This window comes from Camelina sativa, chromosome 9 (genome assembly GCF_000633955.1).
Source record: "Camelina sativa cultivar DH55 chromosome 9, Cs, whole genome shotgun sequence".
Lineage (NCBI taxonomy): Eukaryota > Viridiplantae > Streptophyta > Magnoliopsida > Brassicales > Brassicaceae > Camelina > Camelina sativa.
In genome coordinates, this window is record NC_025693.1 from 23,370,869 (window position 1) to 23,384,696 (window position 13,828).

Genomic DNA, 13,828 nt, shown 5'->3' on the forward strand with positions numbered 1-13,828 from the left:
TGTAACTCTGCGACTAGTTGGATCAAGAAGCCGATAGGCTTTCGTACCAGGTTCAGTCCCAAGGTACACAAGTTTCTTGCTTCTATCATCAAGTTTCTTCATATGTGGAGCTTCATTCTTGGCGTACCCAATGCAACCAAAAACCCGCAAGTGTTCTACATTCGACTTCCTCTTCTTAAGAGCTTCATACGGTGTTTGGTCTTGCAAAGTTCTGGTTCCTACTCTGTTCAAGAGATATGTTGCGTGTCGTACAGCTTCATCCCATAGATAATTAGGCATACTCATGTGTTTTAGAATGCTCCGAGTCATCTCCATCAGAGTCCTGTTCCTTCTCTCTACCACTCCGTTCTGTTGAGGCGTGTAAGGAGCAGTGAGATGCCTGTGTATTCCATGTTGCTCACAAAAACTCAAGAATTCTTGAGATAGAAACTCTCCACCTCTATCTGTTCGAAAGGTTTTGATGGAGGCTCCTACTTCTTTCTCAACAAGTGCTTTAAACACTTTGAACTTCTCAAACACCTCGCTTTTCTCTTTTAGGAGACTTGTCCACATGTAACGAGAAAAATCGTCGATTAGCACAAATATATACCTCTTTTGCGCAGCTGTAGAAGGTGAAATCGGCCCGCACAGGTCCCCATGAACTAGTTCAAGAGCTTGTGATGCCCAGTAAGGTGTTGATTTAGGAAAAACTCGCCTAGCTTGCTTTCCAAACAGACATGATGCACATGTGTCTTTTACTATTGGAGCACTTGGTATGCCAATAACTAGCTCTTTTGAAACCATTGCCTTGATAGTCTCAAAATTAACATGTCCTAATCGGGCATGCCATATTTCTGAGTTGGTTGAAGCTTCTAATTGCAGACATCTCGCATGTTTGACCTCCAAACTTACCTTGTACAGTCTGTTTTTCGACCGGTTGGCTTTTACTAACAACTTTCCATCTTTGTCATGTAAAGTAAGATAGCCTTCTTTCATCGTGACTTCACATCCTGATTCAGTGGCTTGTCCGAGGCTTATGATATTGCTTTTAAGTTCTGGTATATAGTAAACCTCTGCTAGAACCTTCTTTCCACCATCTTTAGTCAAGAACATAATAGAACCCTTCCCTTCTATGTTAACTCTCGAATCATCACCAAAACGTACTTTTCCTGTCACCATTGAATCCAATTTGCAGAACCAATCACGATTCCCTGTCATGTGATTGCTCGCACTGTTGTCCAAATACCATGTGTTGTCCGAACCTTGCTCATAATCTCTAGGCTTGACTTTCTTCTCATTGAGATATACGACCTCATGTACCATAAGCGACTCTGCTTCATGTGTGTCATCTTGATCCTCTTTTCCTTGTTCTTCTTGAAGTTTAATAAGCTTCAGAAGACGGTCTGGACACTCTGTTGCATAATGTCCGAGTTTGTCACATCGAAAACATGTGATCTTACTCTTGTCTCGCTGTTGTTGATAGCCATATTCCTTCTGTTGATAACCGTAATCCTTTTGCTGATATCCAAAATGTCCAGAACCTCTTCCGCGACCTCTACCCCGACCACGATTTGCTCCTCTACCTCTGCCGCCTTCATAGAAGTAATTTGGTGATTGCGAATCTGAAGAATTTGCATACATAAGTTTGTCTTGTCCTTCCACTGATTCTTCCTCCAAAAGTGTACGTTCTTCATATGTTTTTAGTCTGCAACAATATCTTCGAAGGTCGTTGTATTGAGGTCGAGGACTTGTTCCAGTGATGCGACTATGTGTATGAACTTTTTCTTCGGTAGGCTGTTAAGAAACTTTTTTACGATCTTTGGTTCTTCAATGACTTCTCCCAAAGAAGCTGATTTTGTAGCTATTTCTGAAAGCTTGCTCATAAAATCATCAATTGTCTCAGTTTCTTTCATTCGCAGTCTGTCGAACTCTGCTGTTAGGGTCTGCAGTCTAGCCTCTTTGACTCTGTCAGCTCCAAGGTTTCTGGTTTTGATCGAATCCCACACGGCTTTAGCAGTTTTTAGGTTACCAACTTGAAGGATCAGAGATTCTGGTATCGATTGAAACAATAAAGCTCTTGCCAGATCATTCTTCTCTTCTTCCTCTGATCCAGGGTCTATTGCTTCCCACACCTTGTGAACACGAAGTGCCACCTGCATCCTCATAGACCACATGGTGTAGTTAACACTGGTAAGCATTGGACATTGTATGGAGGATGTTCCTCCCTCCTTCGGTTTGTTGGTTGCTGCAATGATTTCACTCATATCTCGAATGAAGTTTTGTGATCAATCGATATAGAACCTAGACGCTCTGATACCAAATATTGTTTTGCAAAAAAGATTAAGAACTCAAGAATGTTTTAAGAATATCTCTCTTATTAGCTTAAAGAATATAACTCAAAATTTTAAGCTCTTACAATCTCAATCACAAACTCTCTCTCTCAAAACTTATACTAATGTCATAAGCCAACATAGCCTTTTATATAAAACCCCAAAACCAAAACCAACTAGAAAACACCTTATGTCTAGATAACTCCTAAACATAACAAGACTTATCTCTAATCATAACTCGATTAGGACTTCAAACTTTCAAGCTTATCCAACAATATATTTGGCTATTAATTTCAATAAGGTTTATTTTTATTTAAAGTTCATATAAACGCTTGATATAAAATAGTTATAAGTTTAGTAATTTATTAAAACTTGACATATAATCATTTTTCTATTTTTATGTTAAAGAATGATGATTTATGCCATTTAAAGTTTTGATGATATCAGAAAATGCATTTGGATTCAGAAACAGCATGTTTAATTCGTAATTAACAAACAAAAAGAAAATGTACTTCTGATTTTCTTTAACGTAAACGTGTGAATTGGATAAGGCTAACATATCTGACTATATCTTTATGAAACAAATTGCTGGCAATTAAATTATAACAAAATTTTGAGCTGTAAACAAATGCATATATTCACAAATCACAGTTGGAGTCATGCGACAAACTTGCATGTGTATATAACTTGAAGAGATATGACCACATACAGCATGGACTAGGACCCGATGTTCTCTACTATTAAATGTTTTCTTTATTCTTAGTCAAACGTTAAATTTAATTTTGGTGTACTCATTGGTAGATCTTTGGTGAACATATGAAATGTGAATGGTCGGTCTGCGTAGACCGAACCCCACATATATACGGTAATTTCTGGTCGTCGTGTGGTAGCCTCATTAGGTTCGTACGACAAAAAAAGAACCACACTTTTTTGAAGTTTACGTATCAAAATTGATTGTACCACCTCTTCTTTAATTTCATACGTGAGTGACCCTATTGAAGTAACAACACTTAGAATTCTTTGTTCCATCTTTTTCTTTGTGTTCTTATATTTTTTGTTAACTGTAAGCGAGAGGTTTTAAATCCCACGTGATCATTACGTCTGAATCCAAATATATACCACTGATCAGATGATTTTAAACACTAAAAAACTAATACACACACGCGTGATATATAATTCATTTATTTTGGTCGGTGTGTTGCTGAGAAGTAAGTGTGTGGGCTTCATCTTCGTTAGTGGTGGATAACTCAATCCAAAGTAGAGGTTGGTTTAGTTTAATTTAGCCTTTTAGCTAGGAACGTTGAACTTTCTGGTGATCTTTCAACGCTCAAAGCAAATAACATGTTATAACAAACGGACGAAGCATGTCGACAAACTAAATTGTTCTGCCTTTGATAATTTTTTGTATGGTACCTGAATATATAATTTAACATGTGATAGGTTTGTGAAAACCTCATGATACTAAACGACGACACCTAGCTTCATCCTTAAAAAGTAATCAGCATTCGTTAGCTCTTACGTACGACTTTGAACTAATAAAATGTACTCCCTCGTTTCAAAATATAAGATGTTTTGCCTAAAATCACATATAATAAAAAATATTTAATTTTAAATTTTTTAACCAATTATAAACCAGACTGCATAAAATAAATAATAAAGAAATATAAAATTAATCTAAAAGTTGCCTAAAAAACTGAAAACATTTTATATTATAAAACAAAAAAACTTCTAAAACATTCTATATTATGAAAAGAATGAAATATTATATTCCTTCGGTTTATTTTATTTTATTAGATGTATTATTGTGTTGTAAGTTTCTATGTAAACTTTAAATATGTTTAATCTTTTGTGATCATTTATATCATGTAATTGGTTTAAATAAATTTAAATATTTAATAATAGTACTACTATTGTATTAAAAATTTGATATACATGCTTTTATCCAACAAATTAAGACAGAAAAGATAATTTAATGTTTTCTACTAAAAAAAGATATATTAACAAATTTATATATATGTTGCGAGGATTATATATGTATTTTTTTTCCTTTTTTTCAATTTATTGTAGAACTATACACCTAATTGGTTCATTTGAGCTGATATTTTGTTGTCAAGAAAAAAAAAACTTATTGTAGAACTAATTACGTAAAAATATCTTTTAACAAAAAATTAATAATTCTAGCATTTTATATTATTTATATATATACTGATATTTTTCACAAAATACAGTACGTTGCCTTGTTGGTACAAAAGGACCCGGTTTAAATCAATTTCGGTCAGAGTGACGGGTGTCATGCTTGATTAATGGAATCTAAACCTCTGCGTTGCCCCATCGATGACTCTCCATTCTCTCCCTCTTTCATCGAAGCACATAATCTTCGGGATGTGTGCTTCCTTCCACCTTCGTTGGAGAAGCGATTGGAATTGGAAGAATCAGTCATAGGCTTCAGAGAGCCTCCACGGAGATTGATAGCTGCATTTTGCATAATTGCTTTTGTAAGTTGTTGCCCTTCTAATTAAAGGTAGCTTTGTGGCTGTGGAGAAGTGGAACGCATCAGATTATGGTCTCCTAGTTTGTGTTAAATGGGACTGCCTAGAAATTTGTGATCATTTTTGTGCATACATAAGGTGAAGCAAAACTCGAAATTCCAGTTCTATCAGTCTAATGGGGGAGGGTTTTGTGCCCAGCATGGTTTCGATGCTTTTATCAATTGGATCAGAAAGTCTTTGCTTTGTTGCTTAAAACCTGAAGCACTTGAAGGAAGAAGCAGATGAAGCTTTACTGATATTCCAAAGCAGCTACTCCACCAGACTTTGGCTAAACTAGCTGTAAAGGTACTCATTTCAACTACTCTTAATCAATACTTTCTTCTGTTTATAAAACTCACTTCTTATGAGTGTTATTTTCATTCATTAATCACATGCTCATACCACAAGTCTAATGAAAAGCATATATATATACATATACTTAGGATACATCACAAAAAAAGCACAAAACATAGGCCATTAATCACTTCATCACATCACAGTCTTTACATAATATTCACACATACACGTCTTAGGAGCTTCTTTTGCTGATTCTAACCTGTTCCATCGTCTCCACCACCGCCTCCCCCGTTGCCACCCCAATTGTCAAAGTTTTGTCTTGGAATGTTATGATGGTTGTCTACTCCTCTTGCTGATGGAATGACAGTAGTTTTTTCCTTCTGAACATGGTGAAGCCTTGTGTCTATCCCTCTCCCTCCACCCTCCACAATGAAAGAGCTCATAACCACCATTATTACCATCACCACCACTACCAAGTCATGCCTTGTCTGAATTCGCATTTTTGTTTTGTTTTGCTTCTTCCAATGCCTTGGCTTTTTATAGAAGAAATAAGGTTTAGGTATGGGAATTCTTACAACTGTTTTGAGTGTGTTCCACTTGCAAAAGACAAAACAAAAGATTGATTGATTAGCCTTTAATAGATGGTGTGTTTGTTTGTTATTGTTTTGTGACGATTGATACAAACAAAAAAATCAAAAGAATAATAATCACTTGTCCAAATAGGAAAGTTCCACCGTTAAAGTGGTGAAGAAGACACAAGAATCAATGAGAAGAATTGGTTAGTTGCCCGAATAGGAAACTTCCACCATTTTTATAGTGGGATCACCTTTTTTCATAAATTTATACTTTGTTTGTGTAATTAAAAGTCAATGAGATGGTAACAACTGACAAAAAGTAAAATTTTCAAGCAATTTACATAATGTTTATTCAGTGATTTCATTGTTTTTTGTAATAGCATGCGATGATGGCCGAACAAGTTGATGACAAGTGTCTCTCTCCCACAGAATTATCTACACCCACAAACCAACCATTTGAATCATAGTCCTACATATAGGTCCATTATTTGCTATGGCTTAATGATGAGTTACAAATAAATTACTCTGCTAATAGCATCAAAAGATTTAATAGAGCCAGAGAAAGCAACCATCATGCATTGGGTCTTTGTTGGACTGCTAATTGCTCATGGGATTTAATTTTATTTTGGAATGAAATATATCTTTCAACTCCTTAATATGAGGAGAGCCATATGAGTTTTTTCTTCTATCCCATAAAAAGAAGCTTTATGCATATTTTGCAGACCTTTTTATGGTTACGTTTATATTTAAATTGATAACAATTGATTAATTTTACAAGTCATCTAATTCTACTGCTGTGACACTCTTTTAACCTCAACTTCGTAGCACATTGCATCACATGCCTTGAGCTCAAGTTTCACATTGCCTACACTATTAATGACTTTGAATTATCTTTACATTCTCTGTGTTTCCTCATGTGATCTTTGCATTCAATGTCTTCCTCAAAGGCAGAGATCTTTATCGTTTCAGGGATGTAGAAGCTGCGTTGAAAGTGAAAAGGTGGGGTTTGTTTGGAAGTACTGGATCTAAAATTCGAGTTCATTAGCGAGTTACCAGGACAAGGATATGTAAGTCTGATCCTCCGTCAACACTTTGTGATAAAAACCAATTCGATTTTGTAACATAATCTATAATTTTTCTAATGCAATTTGTTATTTATAGATAACGAAGAATCCACGCACCGTGAGCGCCAATTTGTCCTCGAAAACCTCTCTAGATTACAAAAAATCCACGCATAAGGAACACCAAAAAAACCCCATCAAAATTCAAAACTATTACATACGTTGTTCCAACATCAGTTGGTGCCCACCGTGGAGCAAGACTAGAGCACTCCTTTTTGACGACCAAGACTGACGGTCCGCATTTTTTACGAAGATTCCAGATTTAGACATGGCAAACTCATGAAACTCCAACGATGAAGACAATGCCACATCCGAGCAACCGGCGCCCACCTTAACGACCTCGCCCTCGGAGCAAAGATGGGGGCGCACGAGAGCTCGCACTCTCCCACCACCTTCTGCGACAGCAACCGTCAAGGGCGTTACTCCAAACGATACAACCTCAGCTCCAGCGCCCGGGCGCCCTCGGAATCTCTCAATGTCATTCACGCCTAACACAGACCTGCCGCTGTCTAGACGACCGTCGACAATGACGCCCTATCAAACGCCTTGCCAGTAGGACAGACCAGCGGACTCGATATCCTAATACAAACCATCCTCGATCGGCTCGACAGCTAAGATACACAGACGACGGAACGGCTTGAAGCGATTGTAGCTGCACAAGAAGCTTCACAAAATCAAATCAGCAGGCTCCAGCGAAGAAAGATCGAGCGTCGATACGAGAGCAATCCTGCCGATTAGAATGAGAATCCACCACCACCTGCGCCGCTATAAGTGGAGGAACGATACGAGAGTCATAGATGCCGCCCAGCGTCTATCATCGTAGGATCCATCGACGGACGCAGAAGAGAGAGATAACCTAACGAGCAGAAGGACAGCCAAGGGCAACAGAGCGGAAGTCCACCAACCCTAGCACCGTCGAACCATCGATCAGATGACGACCTCAAAGACGCAACCATACGACGTTTGGAAGTGATGGTGAAGGAGCTCTCTTGAAAATTCACAAGGCAACGAGCTCGGCTCCTAATCTCGACAGAGTCCTTAAGGAAGTCCAACGCTCACCATTCACGGCAAGGATCTCCCGAGTCCGCGTTCAATATGTCAACAAGTTCAAGTTTACTCCGTACAAGGAATTGACCAACCCAAAACCATTTCTAACATCGATGAGCTTCGCTATCAGCCGAGCTCATTTCAGCGAGGAAGAATATGAGCCGAGCTCATTTCAGTGAGGAAGAATATGAAGTTGGCTGCTGCCAGTTTTTCGTAGAGAACTTGTCCCACGAAGCCCTGGGTTGGTTTTCCCGGCTCTAAGCCAACTCGATAGGGAGCTACCATGAGCTCACCTCTGCTTTCCTCCACCACCATTCGTCATTCATGATCAGGGGAGCTTCAAATGCTGATATGTGGAACATGAATCAAGAAGAAGGCGAATCGCTCCGAGAATTCATGGAAAGATTTAAAAGGGTCGTTTTGAAGCTCGCCACAGCTGATGATACAACGATTTCCACCCTGCGTAACGCACTAACACAAGATACCGATTCAGGGATGATATCATAATCTACGAACCTTTGACCCTTGATGATGCATTACATCGTGCCAACCGGTAAATCGAGGTGGAAGAGGAAAAGGCGTTGAGAGCGAGCCACTCAGAACCATCAACCTCTAAGTCGATAAAGAAGGACCTAGGTAAAGAAAAGGTTCAGGACAAACATCACGAACCCCGCCAACATTTTGACTGAGAATACACTAAGGGAAAGAAAGTTCAAGCATTTGCCGTTAACAGTCAAGATCTTCAGGCATCCTCGTCAAAGCCCTGGAACAACAAGTGGGTCCGAGACCCATCGGGTAAAGGCGGAAGAAAATATTGTGAGTATCACAAGCGAGCAGGACATTCAACGGAAGAGTGCCGCAACCTCCAGGCTGTCCTGATCGACAAATATAAAGAAGGTCAAGTTGACATCAACCTCGAGTGACGACAGATAGCAACCCACAAGGACCACCACTTTTTACATCCTGAGAACGAAAACCCGAGTAAGTGGTACGAACTACCACTGTGGAGCAAGAGTAGAGCGCTTCTTTTTTGACGAATCAAGACCGACGGTCCACATTTCCACGAAGATTCAAGACTCATGGCGAATCCCAGCGAAGATCTCAACGGAGCAACATAGCAGCCAAAGGAGCAACGATGGGGGCGAACAAGAATACGAAATGTCCCGGCTCTACCTCCCACAACGACCCCAATCGTGGGCTCCCTGCCGAACACAATCTCTCCGCCAGCGCCCGACACGCCCTCTGAACCTCTCGTAGCTGCACACGCTGAAGCCGGACTTGCCGTAGACCAGCTGGTCACCAACGCCGCTGCTATCCCAACGCCTTGCCCATAATACAAAGGAGCGGGCTCGACGACCTGATGTAGGTCATTCTTGATCGGCTCGATGGCCAGGAAGTACCAACAAACGAACGACTCGAGGCGATTGTAGCTGCACAGAAGGCCTCTCTGAATCAGATCAGCAAGCTCTAGCGAAGGAGGAGTGAGCGCCTAAACGAGAGCAATCCTGCCGATCGGAACGAGAATCCTCCTCCCCCACCGCAGCTATCTGTGGAAGACCGATACGACAGCCATAGATGTCGCCCAGCATTTATAATCGTTGGATCCATCGATCGATGCAGCAAAGAGGAGCCAACTTACGAGCAGCAGGACGGCCAAGGCCAGCGGAGCGGAAGTCTGCCGACTCCAACACTGCCGATCCGACAGTCTGATGGAGATCTCAAGGACGAAACCATACGGTGCCTAGAGATGATGGTCCATAAACTCTCCTCAAGAGTCCACTGAGCAACAAGCTCCGCTCCCAATCTTGATCGAGTGCTCAAGGAAGTCCAGCGCTCGCCATTTACGACAAGGATCTCCTGCGTTCGCGTCCGTTACGTGAACAAGTTCAAGTTTATCCCGTACAACGGATTAGATGATCTGAAACCATTTTTAACTTAAATGAGTTTTGCAATTAGCCGAGCTCATTTGAGCGAAGAAGAGTACGAAGCTGGCCGCTACTAGTTGTTTGTCGAGAATTTGGCCCATGAAGCTTTAGGATGGTTCTCTTGGCTCCTGACGAACTCGATAGGGAGCTATCACGAGCTGACCACCGCTTTTCTCCAGCACCACTCCACGTTTATGATTCAAGGTGCCTCGAATGCTGATCTCTAGAATATGTTCCAGCATAACGACGAATCGCTCCAAGACTTCATGGAGAGGTTTAAAACAATCGTCTCGAAGCTCTCGATTGCTGACGATACAGCAATATCAGCTCTCCGTAATGCTCTTGCTCACGGCTCCCAATTTAGGGAGGACATCATAATCCACGAGCCTCTGACTCTGGATGACGCATTGCACCGTGCTAACAGATACATCGAGTCAGACGAAGAGAGGGCATCGAGAACAAACCGTCCAGAACCGCCGACCTCCAAATCGGCCATAGGAAAGGAGAAAGCACAAGACGAGCATCACAAGCCTCGTCAACACTTTGACAAGGAGTACGCCGATAAGTAGGAAAAAGGAAAGAAAGTTCAAACATTTGCAGTTAGTAATCAAGATCCCCAAGCATCTTCATCAAAGCCTTGGAACAACAAGTGGGTCCGAGACCCATCGGATAAAGGCGGCAACAAATATTGTGAGTACCACAAGCGAGCAGGACATTCAACAGAAGAGTGCCGCACCCTCCAACACATAGCAGCCCACAAGGACAATCACTTCTTTAACCCTTGGAATGAAAACATGAGTAAGCGGTACGACACTGCCCCTGTGACACAAAATGGAACTGAGACCCTGCCCCCGCCCCCGGCGCCGACCCTTAAAAGGAAACCCGAGCCGACTGAAGATGCAAACGCTCCAGCCCCACGCCGAAGAATTAATATGATCATGGGTGGTCTGCCGAGACTTGGTTTGTTCAATCAAAGCTTACCGGCGGGGATTGGAGGTCAAACGGGAGTGGATAGCTCAAAGTACGCACCCTACGACGAACTCTGATCTGATTGTATTCACTGAGAACGATGCAGCTGGTTTAACTGGGCCGCACAACGACCCGCTGGTAGTCGAGATGGAGATTGGTGAAAGCATAGTCACCAAAATCTTGATTGACAGTGGCACCTCGGTGAACGTCATTTTCAAAGATGTGCTCATCCAATTGGAGGTTGACCTGCGAATGGCCGATCACGATATCCAACCTCTCACAGGCTTCGACGGTGACACGGTTATGACAGGGGGCACGATCATGCTACCGGTCTACGTGGGCGGAATGTTGCACTGCATCATCTTCACCATTGTTGACAAACCGATTGTAAACAACGTCATCTTAGGGACTTCGTGGCTACATAAGATGAAAGCTGTGGCATCGACGTACCACCAATGCTTAAAGTTTCCGAGCTTAAGGGGAATATATACGCTATGAGAAGATCTGCTGGTCACAAGAACCTGCTTCATTATTGAACGCCAGCAACGTAACGCCCGTACGTTCGCCATTTCGGATCCCGCCGAGCGGCCAAATGGTCGTGTTCATCCTAACACCGAGTCAATCATCCTAGTAAACATCAACCCCTCCGACGCAACTCGTTGTGTAGGGATCAGTGCCGACCTGCAACAGTTCATCAAGGACGAGCTCGTGAAGTTCCTATGCCAGAACGCCACAACCTTCGCATGGAACATGAGTAATATGACTGGAATCAATCCTATCATAACCTGTCACAAGCTCAACGTGAACCCGACATTCAAGCCAATCAAACAAAAGTGACGAAAGCTCGGTCCATAACGCACCACCCGCCGTCAACAAGGAAGTCAGAAAGTTGCTTATTGCTGGATGCATTAGAGAAGTTAAGTACCCCGACTGGTTGAGCAATCTCGTAGTGGTAGAGAAAAAGAACGGCAAGTGGCGGGTGTGCATCGATTTCACTGATCTCAACATGGCGTGTCCGAAGGATAGCTTCCCCATATCACGAATCGACCAACTAGTCGAGGCAACTGCGGAAAACAAACTTCTATCATTCATGGATGCATACTCAGGGTATAACCAGATTATAATGCATAAGAACGATCAGGAGAAAACAGCTTTTATCACCAATCAGGGCACTTATTGTTACAAGGTTATGCCATTTGGCCTAAGAAACGCTGGTGCGACCTACCAACACCTTGTTTACCCCATGTTTACCGAGCAGCTCGGGCAAACTATGGAAGTTTACATCGATGATATGCTGGTCAAGTCGACCCGCGCCGCTGATCATGTCTTGCATCTCGGCGGCCTTTCTTGTCTTTGAGTCGTCAGAGGCCTTTCTTGTCTTCTGGGCGCCGAGATGATTGGTGATAGCATAGTCACCAAAATTTAGATGATTTAGATATTTGTTGGAGGGTGCGGCACTCTTCTGTTGAATGTCCTGCTCGCTTGTGGTACTCACAATATTTGTTTCCGCCTTTATCTGATGGGTCTCGGACCCACTTGTTGTTCCAAGGCTTTGATGAAGATGCTTGGGGATCTTGATTACTAACTGCAAATGTTTGAACTTTCTTTCCTTTTTCCTACTTATCGGCGTACTCCTTGTCAAAGTGTTGACGAGGCTTGTGATGCTCGTCTTGTGCCTTTTCCTTTCCTATGGCCGATTTGGAGGTCAGCGGTTCTGGACGGTTTGTTCTCGATGCCCTCTCTTTGTCTAACTCGATGTATCTGTTAGCACGGTGCAATGCGTCATCCAGAGTCAGAGGCTCGTGGATTATGATGTCCTCCCTAAATCGGGAGCCGTGAGCAAGAGCATTACGGAGAGCTGATATTGCTGTATCGTCAGCAATCATGAGCTTCGAGACGATTCTTTTAAACCTCTCCATGAAGTCTCGGAGCGATTCGTCGTTCTGCTGGAACATATTCTAGAGATCAGCATTCGAAGCACCTTGAATCATAAACGTGGAGTGGTGCTGGAGAAAAGCGGTGGTCAGCTCGTGATAGCTCCCTATCGAGTTCGTCGGGAGCCGAGAGAACCATCCTAAGGCTTCATGGGCCAAATTCTCAACAAACAACTAGCAGCAGCCAGCTTCATACTCTTCTTCGCTGAAATGAGCTCGGCTAATTGCAAAACTCATTGAAGTTAAAAATGGTTTTGGATCATCTAATCCGTTGTACGGGATAAACTTAAACTTGTTCACGTAACGGATGTGAACACGGTAGATCCTTGCCGTAAATGGCGAGCGCTGGACTTCCTTGAGCACTCGATCAAGATTGGGAGCGGAGCTTGTTGCTCAGTGGACTCTTGAGGAGAGTTTATGGACCATCATCTCTAGGCGCCGTATGGTTTCGTCTTTGAGATCTCCATCAGACTGTCGGATCGGCAGTGTTGGAGTCGATGTTAAACCAAAAAAATACAGAGAAATAAAGAGAAATTCAATTCAAGTCTTTTAAAACATTTTACAAACAGTAGAAAAATTCAAGTATTCCAAAATAAAGAGAACTTCAAAGTTCAAGTAGACATCTTCCAAAACATCTTTCTTTGGTTCCTCATTCCTCTTTTGCATCTTCACTATGCCATGTAATCACTTAAGGTTCTTCTGATGATGTTTCAAAATCTGAAAAAGACAATTACAAACATTGAAAGATAAGTTTTTGAATTAACATTACAAAATTTCAGATTGTAATCAAGATAAGAAACAAACCTCTTTCAAGCTCATCCTCAAACTCAAACTCAGCAAGAATTTGTGCATTTGTAAGCACAGTTTCTTCAAACTTAAGGTCTTGCTTGAGCCATTGTTCTGTACACATCAAAATCTCCACCATATAGTGTGTGAGACAACTTCTATATGGGTTTATTATCCTTCCCCTAGTGCTAAAAGCACTTTTAGAAGCAACTGAAGACACCTGCATAGCAAATAAATCCCTAGCCATCTGAGATAAAATAGGATACTTAAAGAAAGTGTGAAAACTTATGATCTGAATCAATGAAACAACGATTTCTTTAAACTCTCTTTTGATTGA